This window comes from Chiloscyllium punctatum, chromosome 31, assembly GCF_047496795.1.
Source record: "Chiloscyllium punctatum isolate Juve2018m chromosome 31, sChiPun1.3, whole genome shotgun sequence".
NCBI lineage: Eukaryota > Metazoa > Chordata > Chondrichthyes > Orectolobiformes > Hemiscylliidae > Chiloscyllium > Chiloscyllium punctatum.
In genome coordinates this window covers 58,499,610-58,513,022 of record NC_092769.1, presented here as the reverse complement: position 1 = coordinate 58,513,022, position 13,413 = coordinate 58,499,610, and positions in this window count along the sequence as shown.

The following is a 13,413-nucleotide window of genomic DNA, read 5'->3' as shown; positions in this document are numbered from 1 at the left end:
AGAGAGTGGGCGAGTGAGAAAGTGGGAGAGAGAGAGAGTGGGCGACAGTGAGAATGAGTGGGTGAGAGAGAGAGTGTGGGTGAGTGAGAGAGGGGGGAAGAGGGACAGAGTGGGCGTGAGAGATAGTGGGCAAGAATGAGAGTGGGCGAGTGAGAGAGTGGGCGAGAGAGTGGGCGAGTGAGAGAGTGGGAGAGAGAGAGAGTGGGAGAGAGAGAGAGTGGGCAACAGTGAGAATGAGTGGGTGAGAGAGAGAGTGTGGTGAGTGTGAGAGGGCGGAAGAGGGACAGAGTGGGCGAGAGAGAGAGTGGGCGAGAGAGAGAGTGGGCGAGAGAGAGTGGGCGAGAGAGAGAGTGGGCGAGAGAGAGAGTGGGCGAGAGAGAGAGTGGGCGAGAGAGAGAGTGGGCGAGAGAGAGTGTGGGCGAGAGAGAGAGTGGGCGTGAGAGAGAGTGGGCGAGAGAGAGAGTGGGCGAGAGAGAGAGTGGGCGAGAGAGAGAGTGGGCGAGAGAGAGAGTGGGCGAGAGAGAGAGTGGGCGAGAGAGAGAGTGGGGCGAGAGAGAGAGTGGGCGAGAGAGAGAGTGGGCGAGAGAGAGAGTGGGAGAGAGAGAGAGTGGGAGAGAGAGAGAGTGGGAGAGAGAGAGAGTGGGAGAGAGAGAGAGTGGGAGAGAGAGAGAGTGGGAGAGAGAGAGAGTGGGAGAGAGTGAGAGAGTGGGCGAGAGAGAGAGTGGGCGAGAGAGAGAGTGGGAGAGAGTGAGAGATTGGGCGAGAGAGAGAGTCGGAGAGAGTGAGAGAGTGGGCGAGAGAGAGAGTGGGCATTAGAGAGTGTGGGCAAGACATAGTGGGAGACAGTGAGAGAGTGGGCAAGAGAGAGAGTGGGAGAGAGTGAGAGTGTGGGTGAGTGTGAGAGGGGGGAAGAGGGACAGAGTGGGCGAGTGAGAGAGTGGGCAAGAATGAGAGTGGGCGAGTGAGAGAGTGGGAGAGAGAGAGAGTGGGAGAGAGAGAGAATGAGTGGGTGAGAGAGAGAGTGTGGGTGAGTGTGAGAGGGGGAAGAGGGACAGAGTGGGCGAGTGAGAGAGTGGGAGAGAGAGAGAGTGGGAGAGAGAGAGAGAATGAGTGGGTGAGAGAGAGAGTGTGGGTGAGTGTGAGAGGGGGAAGAGGGACAGAGTGGGCGAGTGAGAGAGTGGGCGAGTGAGAGAGTGGGCGAGAGAGTGGGCGAGTGAGAGAGTGGGAGAGAGAGTGGGCAACAGTGAGAATGAGTGGGTGAGAGAGAGAGTGTGGGTGAGTGTGAGAGGGGGGAAGAGGGACAGAGTGGGCGAGTGAGAGAGTGGGCGAGAGAGTGGGCGAGTGAGAGAGTGGGCGAGAGAGTGGGCGACAGTGAGAATGAGTGGGTGAGAGAGAGAGTGTGGGTGAGTGTGAGAAGGGGGAAGAGGGACAGAGTGGGCGTGAAAGATAGTGGGCAAGAATGAGAGTGGGCGAGTGAGAAAGTGGGCGAGAGAGAGTGTTGGCGACAAAGAGTGGGCGAGAGTGAGAGTTTGGGCGAGACAGAGAGTGGGAGAGAGTGAGAGAGTGGGCGAGAGAGAGTTTGGGCAAGAGAGAGTGAGGGAGAGAGTGAGAGAGTGGGAGAGAGAGAGAGTGGGCATGAGAGAGTGTGGGCGAGACAGAGTGGGAGAGAGTGAGAGAATGGGCGAGAGAGAGAGTGGGAGAGAGTGAGAGAGTGGGCGAGAGAGAGAGTGGGCAAGAGAGAGTGTGGGAGAGAGTGAGAGAATGGGCGAGAGAGAGAGTGGGAGAGAGTGAGAGAGTGGGCGAGAGAGAGAGTGGGCAAGAGAGAGTGTGGGAGAGAGTGAGAGAATGGGCGAGAGAGAGAGTGGGAGAGAGTGAGAGAATGGGCGAGAGAGCGTGGGCGAGAGAGAGAGTGGGAGAGAGTGAGAGATTGGGTGAGAGAGAGAGTGGGAGAGAGTGATAGAGTGGGAGAGAGAGAGAGTGGGAGAGAGTAAGAGAGTGGGCGAGAGAGAGAGTGGGAAAGAGTGAGAGAGTGGGCGGGAGAGAGAGAGAGAGAATGGGCGAGAGAGAGAGTGGGTGTGAGAGAGATTGGGGGAGAGAGAGAGAGTGGGCGAGGGAGAGTGGGCGAGAGAGGGAGACTGGGTGAGAGATAGAGAGGGGCGAGAGTGAGAGAGTGGGCGAGAGACAGAATGGGAGAGAGTGAGAGAGTGGGCGAGAGAGAGTCGGAGAGAGTGAGAGAGTGGGCGAGAGAGAGTGGGCGAGAGAGAGAGTGGGATAGAGTGAGAGAGTGGGCGAGAGAGAGAGTGGGAGAGAGTGAGAGAGTGGGCGAGAGAGAGTGGGTGAGAGAGAGGGTGGGAGAGAGTGAGAGAGTGGGCGAGAGAGAGTGGGCGAGAGAGTGTGGGAGAGAGTGAGAGAGTGGGCGAGAGAGAGAGTGGGCGAGAGAGAGAGTGGGCGAGAGAGAGAGAGTGGGCGAGAGAGAGAGTGGGAGAGAGTGAGAGAGTGGGCGAGAGAGAGTGGGTGAGAGAGAGAGTGGAAGAGAGTGAGAGAGTGGGCGAGAGAGAGAGTGGGAGAGAGTGAGAGTGTGGGCGAGAGAGAGAGTGGGAGAGAGTGAGAGAGTGGGCGAGAGAGAGAGTGGGAGGGAGTGAGAGAGTGGGCGAGAGAGAGAGTGGGCGAGAGAGAGTGTGGCAGAGAGTGAGAGAATGGGCGAGAGAGAGAGTGGGAGAGAGAGAGAGTGGGAGAGAGTGAGAGATTGGGCGAGAGAGAGAGTGGGCATTAGAGAGTGTGGGCAAGAGAGAGAGTGGGAGAGAGTGAGAGAGTGGGCGAGAGAGAGTGGAGAAGAGAGAGAGAATGGGCGAGAGAGAGTGTGGGCGAGAGAGAGTGTGGGCGAGAGAGACTGGGCGAGAGAGAGGGTGGGAGAGAGTGAGAGAGTGGGCGAGAGAGAGTGGGCGAGAGAGTGTGGGAGAGAGTGAGAGAGTGGGCGAGAGAGAGAGTGGGCGAGAGAGAGAGTGGGAGAGAGTGAGAGAGTGGGCGAGAGAGAGAGTGGGAGAGAGTGAGAGAGTGGGCGAGAGAGAGTGGGTGAGAGAGACAGTGGAAGAGAGTGAGAGAGTGGGCGAGAGAGAGAGTGGGAGAGAGTGAGAGAGTGGGCGAGAGAGAGAGTGGGAGAGAGTGAGAGGGTGGGCGAGAGAGAGTGGGAGAGAGTGAGAGAGTGGGCGAGAGAGAGAGTGGGAGAGAGTAAGAGAGTGGGCGAGAGAGAGAGTGGGAGAGAGTGAGAGAGTGGGCGAGAGAGAGAGTGGGCAAGAGAGAGTGTGGGAGAGAGTGAGAGAATGGGCGAGAGAGAGTGTGGGAGAGAGTGAGAGGGTGGGCGAGAGAGAGAGTGGGAGGGAGTGAGAGAGTGGGCGAGAGAGAGAGTGGGCGAGAGAGAGAGTGGGAGAGAGTGAGAGAGTGGGCGAGAGAGAGAGTGGGAGAGAGTAAGAGAGTGGGCGAGAGAGAGAGTGGGAGAGAGTGAGAGAGTGGGCGAGAGAGAGAGTGGGCAAGAGAGAGTGTGGGAGAGAGTGAGAGAATGGGCGAGAGAGAGAGTGGGAGAGAGTGAGAGAATGGGCGAGAGAGCGTGGGCGAGAGAGAGAGTGGGAGAGAGTGAGAGATTGGGTGAGAGAGAGAGTGGGAGAGAGTGAGAGAGTGGGAGAGAGAGTGAGTGGGAGAGAGTAAGAGAGTGGGCGAGAGAGAGAGTGGGAAAGATTGAGAGAGTGGGCGGGAGAGAGAGAGAGTGGGTGTGAGAGAGATTGGGGGAGAGAGAGAGAGTGGGCGAGGGAGAGTGGGCGAGAGAGGGAGACTGGGTGAGAGATAGAGAATGGGAGAGAGTGAGAGAGTGGGCGAGAGAGAGTCGGAGAGAGTGAGAGAGTGGGCGAGAGAGAGTGGGCGAGAGAGAGAGTGGGAGAGAGTGAGAGAGTGGGCGAGAGAGAGTGGGTGAGAGAGAGAGTGGAAGAGAGTGAGAGAGTGGGCGAGAGAGAGAGTGGGAGAGAGTGAGAGAGTGGGCGAGAGAGAGAGTGGGAGAGAGTGAGAGGGTGGGCGAGAGAGAGTGGGAGAGAGTGAGAGAGTGGGCGAGAGAGAGAGTGGGCGAGAGAGAGAGTGGGCGAGAGAGAGTGTGGGAGAGAGTGAGAGAATGGGCGAGAGAGAGAGTGGGAGAGAGAGAGAGTGGGAGAGAGTGAGAGATTGGGCGAGAGAGAGAGTGGGCGCGACAGAGAGTGGGCAAGAGAGAGTGTGGGAGAGAGTGAGAGAATGGGCGAGAGAGAGAGTGGGCGAGAGAGAGTGTGGGAGAGAGTGAGAGAATGGGCGAGAGAGAGAGTGGGCATTAGAGAGTGTGGGCGAGACAGAGTGGGAGTGAGTGAGAGAATGGGCGAGAGAGCGTGGGTGAGAGAGAATGTGGGCGAGAGAGAGACAGGGCAAAAGAGAGATTGGGTGAGAGAGAGTGGGCGAGAGACAGAAAGAGTGGGTGAGTGACAGAGTGTGGTGAGTGTGAGAGGGGGAAGAGGGACAGAGTGGGCAAGAGAGAGAGTGGGCAAGAGTGAGGGTGGGGGAGAGAGAGATAGTGGAAGAGAGAGAGAGTGGGTGAGAGAGAATCTGGACGAGTTAGGAGTTGGTGAGAGAGAGAGTGGGAGAGAGACAGAGTGGGCGAGAGAGACAGAGGGGGCGAGAGTCGGTGAGAGAGAGTGTTGAGAGAAAGAGTGGGAGAGAGAGAGAGTGGGCGAGAGAGAGAGAGGGAGAGAGAGTGTGGGCGAGAGAGAGTGTGGGCGATAGAGAAAGAGTAGGCAAGAGAAAGATCGGGCGACAGAGAGTGGGTGAGAGAGAGTGAAGGCGAGAGAGAGAGAGAGTGGGTGCGAGAGTGAGAGGGCGAGAGAGAGAGAGTGGGCGAGAGAGAGAGTAGGTGAGAGAAAGAGTGCGAGTGAGAGAGTGGTGCTGAGACAGAGTGGGCGAGAGAGAGAGTGGGCGAGATAGAGGGGGCAGAGGGACAGAGTGGGCGAGTGAGGGAGTGGGCGAGAGAGTGGGCGAGTGAGAGAGTGGGAGAGAGAGAGAGTGGGCGACAGTGAGAATGAGTGGGTGAGAGAGAGAGTGTGGGTGAGTGTGAGAGGGGGGAAGAGGGACAGAGTGGGCGTGAGAGATAGTGGGCAAGAATGAGAGTGGGCGAGTGAGAGAGTGGGCGAGAGAGAGTGTTGGCGACAAAGAGTGGGCGAGAGTGAGAGATTGGGCGAGACAGAGAATGGGAGAGAGTGAGAGAGTGGGAGAGAGAGAGAGAGAGTGGGAGAGAGTAACAGAGTGGGCGAGAGAGAGAGTGGGAGAGAGTGAGAGAGTGGGCGGGAGAGAGAGAGAGAGAATGGGCAGAAAGAGAGTGGGTGTGAGAGAGATTGGGGGAGAGAGAGAGAGTGGGCGAGGGAGAGTGGGCGAGAGAGGGAGACTGGGTGAGAGATAGAGAGGGGCGAGAGTGAGAGAGTGGGCGAGAGAGAGAATGGGAGAGAGTGAGAGAGTGGGCGAGAGAGAGTCGGAGAGAGTGAGAGAGTGGGCGAGAGAGTGTGGGCGAGAGAGAGTGTGGGAGAGAGTGAGAGAGTGGGCGAGAGAGAGAGTGGGAGAGAGTGAGAGAGTGGGCGAGAGAGAGAGTGGAAGAGAGTGAGAGAGAGGGCGAGAGAGAGTGGGCGAGAGAGAGAGTGGAAGAGAGTGAGAGAGTGGGCGAGAGAGAGAGTGGGAGAGAGTGAGAGAGTGGCCGAGAGAGAGAGTGGGAGAGAGTGAGAGAGTGGGAGAGAGTGAGAGATTGGGCGAGAGAGAGAGTGGGCGCGAGAGAGAGTGGGCAAGAGAGAGTGTGGGAGAGAGTGAGAGAATGGGCGAGAGAGAGAGTGGGCGAGAGAGAGTGTGGGAGAGAGTGAGAGAATGGGCGAGAGAGAGAATGGGAGAGAGAGAGAGTGGGAGTGAGTGAGAGATTGGGCGAGAGAGAGAGTGGGCATTAGAGAGTGTGGGCGAGACAGAGTGGGAGAGAGTGAGAGAATGGGCGAGAGAGAGTGGGCGAGAGAGAGAGTGGCAGAGAGTGAGAGTGGGCGCGAGAGAGTGGGCGAGAGAGAGAGCGGGAGAGAGTGGGTGAGAGAGAGAGTGGGTGAGAAAGTGTGGGAGTGAGAGAGTGGGAGAGAGTGAGAGAGTGGGCGAGAGAGAGTGGGCGAGAGAGAGTGGGAGTGAGAGAGTGGGGGTGAGAGAGTGGGGGTGAGACAGATAGGGCGAGAGAGAGTGTGGGCGAGAGTGAGTGAGAGGGCAGAGTGAGAGTGGGTGAGATAGAGTGTGGGCGAGAGAGAGAATGGGAGAGAGAGAGAGAGTGGGCGAGACAGAGTGGAAAAGAGTGAGAGAGTGGGCGAGAGAGAGAGTGGGAGAGAGAGAGAGTGGGCGAGAAAGAGAGTGGGGAAGAGAGAGAGAATGGGCGAGAGAGAGTGTGGGCGAGAGAGAGTGGGCGGGAGTAAGACAGTGGGCAAGAGGGAGTGGGTGAGAGAGAGTGTGGGCGAGAGAGAGACAGGGCGAAAGAGAGATTGGGTGAGAGAGATGGGGCGAGAGAGAGAGGTAGGCGAGAGAGAGCGCAGGTGAGAGGGAGAGTGGGTGAGAGAGAATGTGGGTGAGAGAACGTGGGCGAGAGAAAGTCTGGGCGAAAGATTTGGTGAGAGAGTGGATGAGAGAGAGAAAGAGTGGGCGAGGGATAGGGTGAGTGGGCGAAAGAGAGAGAATGTGGGTGAGAGTGAGAGGGGGAAGAGGGACATAGTGGGTGAGAAAGAGTGGGCGAGAGATAGAGAGTGGGCGAGAGTGAGAGAGTGGGCGAGAGAGAGAGAGTGGGCGAGACAGAGAGTGCGTGAGAGTGAGACTGGGCCAAAGAGAAAGTGGGTGAGAGAGAGTGGGCGAGATTGTGACTGGACGAGAGTGAGAGAGTGGGCAAGAGAGAGAATGGGCAAGAGAGAGTGTGGGCGAGAGTGAGAGAATGGGCAAGAGAGAGTGTGGGTGAGAGTGAGAGAATGGGCGAGAGAGAGAGTGGGCGAGAGAGAGAGTGGGCGAGCGAAAGAGTGAGAGATAGAGTGGGTGTGAGAGAGTGTGGGCAAGAGAGAGAGTGGGCAAGAGTGAGTGGGTGAGAGAGAGTGTGGGCGAGAGAGAGAGTGGGTGAAAGATTTGGTGAGAGAGAGTGGGCGAGAGAGAGAAAGAGTGGGTGAGAGAGTGTCAGCGATGGAGAGGGTGAGTGGGCGAGAGAGAGAATGTGGGTGGGAGTGAGAGGGGGAAGAGGCACACAGTGGGCGAGAGAAAGAGTGGGCGAGAGAGAGAGAGTGGGCGAGAGTGAGAGTTTGGGCGAGAGAGAGAGGGCGAGACAGAGAGTGCGTGAGAGTGAGAGAGTGGGAGAGAGTGAGAGAATGGGCGAGAGAGAGTCGGAGAGAGTGAGAGAGTGGGCGAGAGAGAGAGTGGTAGAGAGTGAGAGAGGGTGAGAGAGAGAGTGGGCGAGAGAGAGAGTGGGAGAGAGTGAGAGAGTGGGCAAGAGAGAGAGTGGGAGAGAGTGAGAGAGTGGGCGAGAGAGAGAGTGGGAGAGAGTGAGAGAGTGGGCGAGAGAGAGAGTGGGCGAGAGAGAGAGTGGGAGAGAGTGAGAGATTGGGAGAGAGAGAGAGTCGGAGAGAGTGAGAGAGTGGGCGAGAGAGAGAGTGGGCATTAGAGAGTGTGGGCAAGACATAGTGGGAGACAGTGAGAGAGTGGGCAAGAGAGAGAGTGGGAGAGAGTGAGAGAGTGGGCGAGAGAGAGAGTGGGAGAGAGTGAGAGAGTGGGCGAGACAGAGAGTGGGCGCGAGAGAGAGTGTGGGAGCGAGTGAGAGAATGGGCGAGAGAGAGAGTGTGCATTAGAGAGTGTGGGCGAGACAGAGTGAGAGAGAGAGAGAGTGGGAGAGAGTGAGAGAATGGGCGAGAGAGAGTCGGAGAGAGTGAGAGAGTGGGCGAGAGAGAGAGTGGTAGAGAGTGAGAGAGGGCGAGAGAGAGAGTGGGCGAGAGAGAGAGTGGGAGAGAGTGAGAGAGTGGGCGAGAGAGAGAGTGGGAGAGAGTGAGAGAGTGGGCGAGAGAGAGAGTGGGAGAGAGTGAGAGAGTGGGCGAGAGAGAGAGTGGGCGAGAGAGAGAGTGGGAGAGAGTGAGAGATTGGGCGAGAGAGAGAGTCGGAGAGAGTGAGAGAGTGGGCGAGAGAGAGAGTGGGCATTAGAGAGTGTGGGCAAGACATAGTGGGAGAGAGTGAGAGAGTGGGCGAGAGAGAGAGTGGGAGAGAGTGAGAGAGTGGGCGAGAGAGAGAGTGGGCGAGAGAGAGAGTGGGAGAGAGTGAGAGATTGGGCGAGAGAGAGAGTCGGAGAGAGTGAGAGAGTGGGCGAGAGAGAGAGTGGGCATTAGAGAGTGTGGGCAAGACATAGTGGGAGACAGTGAGAGAGTGGGCCAGAGAGAGAGTGGGAGAGAGTGAGAGAGTGGGCGAGAGAGAGAGTGGGAGAGAGTGAGAGAGTGGGCGAGACAGAGAGTGGGCGCGAGAGAGAGTCGGCAAGAGAGAGTGTGGGAGCGAGTGAGAGAATGGGCGAGAGAGAGAGTGTGCATTAGAGAGTGTGGGCGAGACAGAGTGAGAGAGAGAGAGAGTGGGAGAGAGTGAGAGAGTGGGCGAGAGAGAGAGTGGGAGAGAGTGAGAGAGTTGGCGAGAGAGAGAGTGGGCGAGAGAGAGAGTGGGAGAGAGTGAGAGAGTGGACGAGAGAGTGTGCGCGAGAGAGAGAGTGGGCAAGAGAGAGAGTGGGCGAAAGAGAGGGAGGGCGAGAGGGAGGGAGGGCGAGATAGTGTGGGCGAGAGAGAGTGTGCGCGATAGGGAAAGAGTAGGCAAGAGAAAGAGTAGGCGACAGAGAGTGGTGGAAGAGAGTGAAGGCAAGAGAGAGTGGGCGAGAGAGAGAGAGTGGGTGAGAGAGAGAGAATAGGCGAGAGTGAGAGAGTGGGTGAGAGATTGAGTGGGTGGGAGAGTGTGTGACAGAGAGTGGGCGAGAGAGAGTGGGAGTGAGAGAGTGGGGGTGAGACAGAGAGGGCGAGAGTGAGTGTGGGCGAGAGTGAGTGAGGGGGCAGAGTGAGAGTGGGTGAGATAGAGTTAGGGCGAGAGAGAGAGAGAGTGAGAGAGTGGGCGAGAGAGAGAGTGGGGAAGAGAGAGAGAATGGGCGAGAGAGAGTGTGGGCGAGAGAGACTGGGCGAGAGAGAGAGAGTGGGCGAGAGAGAGTGGGCGAGAGAGAGTGTGGGAGAGAGTGAGAGAGTGGGCGAGAGAGAGAGTGGGCGAGAGAGAGAGTGGGAGAGAGAGAGAGTGGGAGAGGGAGAGTGTGAGAGAGGGAGAGTGTGGGAGAGGGAGAGTGTGGGAGAGGGAGAGTGTGGGAGAGAGAGAATGGGAGAGAGTGAAAGAGTGGGCGAGAGAGAGAGTGGGAGAGAGTGAGAGAGTGGGCGAGAGAGAGTGGAGAAGAGAGAGAGAATGGGCGAGAGAGAGTGTGGGCGAGAGAGACTGGGCGAGAGAGAGGGTGGGAGAGAGTGAGAGAGTGGGCGAGAGAGAGTGGGCGAGAGAGTGTGGGAGAGAGTGAGAGAGTGGGCGAGAGAGAGAGTGGGCGAGAGAGAGAGTGGGAGAGAGTGAGAGAGTGGGCGAGAGAGAGAGTGGGAGAGAGTGAGAGAGTGGGCGAGAGAGAGTGGGGAAGAGAGAGAGAATGGGCGAGAGAGTGTGTGGGCGAGAGAGACTGGGCGAGAGAGAGGGTGGGAGAGAGTGAGAGAGTGGGCGAGAGAGAGTGGGCGAGAGAGAGTGTGGGAGAGTGTGAGAGAGTGGGTGAGAGAGAGAGTGGGTGAGAGAGAGAGTGGGAGAGAGGGAGTCGGAGAGAGTGAGAGAGTGGGCGAGAGAGAGTCGGAGAGAGTGAGAGAGTGGGCGAGAGAGACTGGGCGAGAGAGCGGGAGAGAGAGTGGGAGAGAGTGAGAGAGTGAGCGCGAGAGAGTGGGCGAAAGAGAGAGTGGGAGAGAGTGAGAGAATGGGCGAGAGAGAGTGGGCGAGAGAGAGAGTGGGAAAGAGTGAGCGAGTGGGCGAGAGAGAGAGTGGGAGAGAGTGAGAGAGTGGGCGAGAGAGAGAGTGGGAGAGAGTGAGAGAGTGGGCGAGAGAGAGAGTGGGAGAGAGTGAGAGAGTGGGCGAGAGAGAGAGTGGGAGAGAGTGAGAGAGTGGGCGAGAGAGAGAGTGGGAGAGAGTGAGAGAGTGGGCGAGAGAGAGAGTGGGAGAGAGTGAGAGAGTGGGCGAGAGAGAGAGTGGGAGAGAGTGAGAGAGTGGGCGAGAGAGACAGTGGGCGAGTGAGAGAGTGGGCGAGAGAGAGAGTGGGAGAGAGTGAGACAATGGGCGAGAGAGAGTGCGCGAGAGGGAGAGTGGGAGAGAGTGAGAGATTGGGCGAGAGAGAGAGTGGGAGAGAGTGAGAGAGTGGGCGAGAGAGAGAGTGGGAGAGAGTGAGAGAGTGGGCGAGAGAGAGAGTGGGAGAGAGTGAGAGAGTGGGCGAGAGAGAGAGTGGGAGAGAGTGAGAGAGTGGGCGAGAGAGACAGTGGGCGAGTGAGAGAGTGGGCGAGAGAGAGAGTGGGAGAGAGTGAGACAATGGGCGAGAGAGAGTGCGCGAGAGGGAGAGTGGGAGAGAGTGAGAGATTGGGCGAGAGAGAGGGGGCATTAGAGAGTGTGGGCGAGACAGAGTGGGAGAGAGTGAGAGAGTGGGCGAGAGAGAGAGTGGGAGAGAGTGAGAGAGTGGGCGAGACAGAGAGTGGGCACGAGAGAGAGTGGGCAAGAGAGAGTGTGGGAGAGAGTGAGAGAATGGGCGAGAGAGGGAGTGGGCATTAGAGAGTGTGGGAGAGACAGAGTGGGAGAGAGTGAGAGAATGGGCGAGAGAGAGTCGGAGAGAGCGAGAGAGTGGGCGAGAGAGATAGTGGGAGAGAGTGAGAGAGTGGACGAGAGAATGTGGGTGAGAGAGAGAGTGGGAGAGAGTGAGATATTGGGCGAGAGAGAGAGTGGGAGAAAGTGAGAGAATGGGCGAGAGAGAGTGGGCGAGAGTGAGAGAGTGGGCGAGAGAGAGAGTGGGAGAGAGTGAGAGAGTGGGCGAGAGAGACAGTGGGCGAGTGAGAGAGTGGGCGAGAGAGAGAGTGGGAGAGTGGGCGAGAGTGAGTGGGGGAGAGGGATTGTGCGAGAGAGTGAGAGAGTGGGCGAGAGAGAGAGTGGGAGAGAGTGAGAGAGTGGGCGAGAGAGAGAGTGGGGAAGAGAGAGAGAATGGGCGAGAGAGAGTGTGGGCGAGAGAGACTGTGCAAGAGGGAGAGTGGGAGAGAGTGAGAGAGTGGGCGAGAGAGACAGTGGGCGAGAGAGAGAGTGGGAGAGAGAGAGAGAGAGTGGACGAGAGAGTGTGGGCGAGAGAGAGAGTGGGAGAGAGAGAGTCGGAGAGAGTGAGAGAGTGGGTGAGAGAGAGTCGGAGAGAGTGATAGAGTGGGCGAGAGAGAGTGGGCGAGAGAGAGAGTGGGAGAGAGTGAGAGAGCGGGCGAGACAGAGAGTGGGCGAGAGAGAGAGTGGGCGAGAGAGAGAGTGGGAGAGAGTGAAAGAATGGGCGAGAGAGAGTGGGCGAGAGAGAGAGTGGGAGAGAGTGAGAGAGTGGGAGAGAGAGAGTGGAAGAGAGTGAGAGAGTGGGCGAGAGAGAGAGTGGGAGAGAGTGAGAGAGTGGGCGAGAGAGAGAGTGGGAGAGAGAGAGAGAGTGGGCGAGAGAGAGAGTGGGAGAGAGAGAGAGAGTGGGCGAGAGAGAGAGTGGGAGAGAGAGAGAGAGTGGGCGAGAGAGAGTCGGAGAGAGTGAGAGAGTGGGCGAGAGAGAGTGTGGGAGAGAGTGAGAGAGTGGGCGAGAGAGAGTGGGCGAGAGAGAGTGTGGGAGAGTGTGAGAGAGTGGGTGAGAGAGAGAGTGGGTGAGAGAGAGAGTGGGAGAGAGGGAGTCGGAGAGAGTGAGAGAGTGGGCGAGAGAGAGTCGGAGAGAGTGAGAGAGTGGGCGAGAGAGAGTGGGCGAGAGAGCGGGAGAGAGAGTGGGAGAGAGTGAGAGAGTGAGCGCGAGAGAGTGGGCGAAAGAGAGAGTGGGAGAGAGTGAGAGAATGGGCGAGAGAGAGTGGGCGAGAGAGAGAGTGGGAAAGAGTGAGCGAGTGGGCGAGAGAGAGAGTGGGAGAGAGTGAGAGAGTGGGCGAGAGAGAGAGTGGGAGAGAGTGAGAGAGTGGGCGAGAGAGAGAGTGGGAGAGAGTGAGAGAGTGGGCGAGAGAGAGAGTGGGAGAGAGTGAGAGAGTGGGCGAGAGAGAGAGTGGGAGAGAGTGAGAGAGTGGGCGAGAGAGAGAGTGGGAGAGAGTGAGAGAGTGGGCGAGAGAGAGAGTGGGAGAGAGTGAGAGAGTGGGCGAGAGAGAGTGGGCGAGAGAGAGAGTGGGAGAGAGTGAGAGAGCGGGCGAGAGAGAGAGTGGGCGAGAGAGAGAGTGGGAGAGAGTGAAAGAATGGGCGAGAGAGAGTGGGCGAGAGAGAGAGTGGGAGAGAGAGAGTGGAAGAGAGTGAGAGAGTGGGCGAGAGAGAGAGTGGGAGAGAGTGAGAGAGTGGGAGAGAGAGAGAGAGTGGGCGAGAGAGAGAGTGGGCGAGAGAGAGAGAGTGGGCGAGAGAGAGAGTGGGAGAGAGAGAGAGAGTGGGCGAGAGAGAGTCGGAGAGAGTGAGAGAGTGGGCGAGAGAGAGTGTGGGAGAGAGTGAGAGATTGGGCAAGAGAGAGTGGGCATTAGAGAGTGTGGGAGAGAGTGAGAGAATGGGCGAGAGAGCGTGGGCGAGAGAGAGAGTGGGAGAGAGTGAGAGATTGGGCGAGAGAGAGAGTGGGAGAGAGTGAGAGAGTGGGCGGGAGAGAGAGAGAGAGAGAATGGGCGAGAGAGAGAATGGGAGAGAGTGAGAGAGAATGGGCGAGAGTGAGAGAGTGGGCGAGAGAGAGAATGGGAGAGAGTGAGAGAGTGGGCGAGAGAGTCGGAGAGAGTGAGAGAGTGGGCGAGAGAGAGTGGGCGAGAGAGAGTGGGCGAGAGAGAGAGTGGGAGAGAGTGAGAGAGTGGGAGAGAGAGAGAGTGGGAGAGAGTAAGAGAGTGGGTGAGAGAGAGAGTGGGAGAGAGTGAGAGAGTGGGCGGGAGAGAGAGAGAGAGAATGGGAGAGAGAGAGAGTGGGTGTGAGAGAGATTGGGGAGAGAGAGAGTGGGCGAGGGAGAGTGGGCGAGACAGGGAGACTGGGTGAGAGATAGAGAGGGGCGAGAGTGAGAGAGTGGGCGAGAGAGAGAGTGGGAGAGAGTGAGAGAGTGGGCGAGAGAGAGTCGGAGAGAGTGAGAGAGTGGGC